Source organism: Primulina tabacum, chromosome 6 (assembly GCF_025594145.1).
Source record: "Primulina tabacum isolate GXHZ01 chromosome 6, ASM2559414v2, whole genome shotgun sequence".
NCBI classification, from domain to species: Eukaryota; Viridiplantae; Streptophyta; class Magnoliopsida; order Lamiales; family Gesneriaceae; genus Primulina; species Primulina tabacum.
The window spans coordinates 34,512,215-34,513,181 of record NC_134555.1 but is presented as its reverse complement, the minus strand read 5'-3'; positions in this window follow the sequence as shown (position 1 = coordinate 34,513,181).

Here is a 967-nt window from a genome sequence, read left to right as displayed (position 1 = left end):
CAACCAAGCCCTTGGCCAGTCCTGAACCCATTCCAAGACCAAACCATTCCCTTGACAAGAAAACCGAAACCAAAAACCCTCCCATGACAGCAGAAAAACGATTTTCCAGTGTGTGCTCATGGTGCAGCGTGTTTGGTGTGTTTAGGACCCTTTTAAAACGTGCAAAAGCAACTCTTGATCATAACCCAACATCATGGCAGCCTCTTACATGTATAGAACAAGTTATTGGATCACAATTCATGGATTAGATACATGCATGTGCAATAATCCGAAAATAAACAAAGCAACTTCATGGTTTTCATGCACACAACTTTTAAAACGATATTATGACGTGATAGATGAGAAAAGGAGATGTATGGCGTGCTTTTTCATTTTAAACGCACGAATAAACGTTGACGTCGAAGAACGGGGCAAGACCTTGGCTTGACACTACCTTGAAAGCTTCGAAATCTCCTTCACTTTTCCGTGTGTGTTGTGTGTTTTTGGGGTGAAAATTCAGAAAAAGAGGCGTGAGTTATTGTGACAAAATGGAAGGGTTTAAACACTTTAAATACTAAATTAGGCAGTAACAAGGCTTAGGCCTATTAAGCCCTCCAATTAGGCCCACTAGTGCTTGATTAGGAATTAAATAAAATATTATCATAATTTTGTTTAAATAAATTTGTGAATTTATTATCCGGGTTTCCAAAAAGTTCGTATTTTTGTTGAAAAACCAACACCGATAAAATTTACGTCCCGGCGTATAAAATCACTTTAAAAACCCCTTATTTTCAAAATATGAAAAACCACCAACAATATTTTAAACAATTAAAAATAATTATTTAATAAAAACATTTTGCGTTTTTCAGCCCTCGGTCTCCGTTCCTCGATCGCAACTTGGATGATCCTTAAAAATACAGTTTCATGCATAATGATAATAAAGTCCTATTTAACATATATGAATGATGCCACATAATCGATTAGCAAT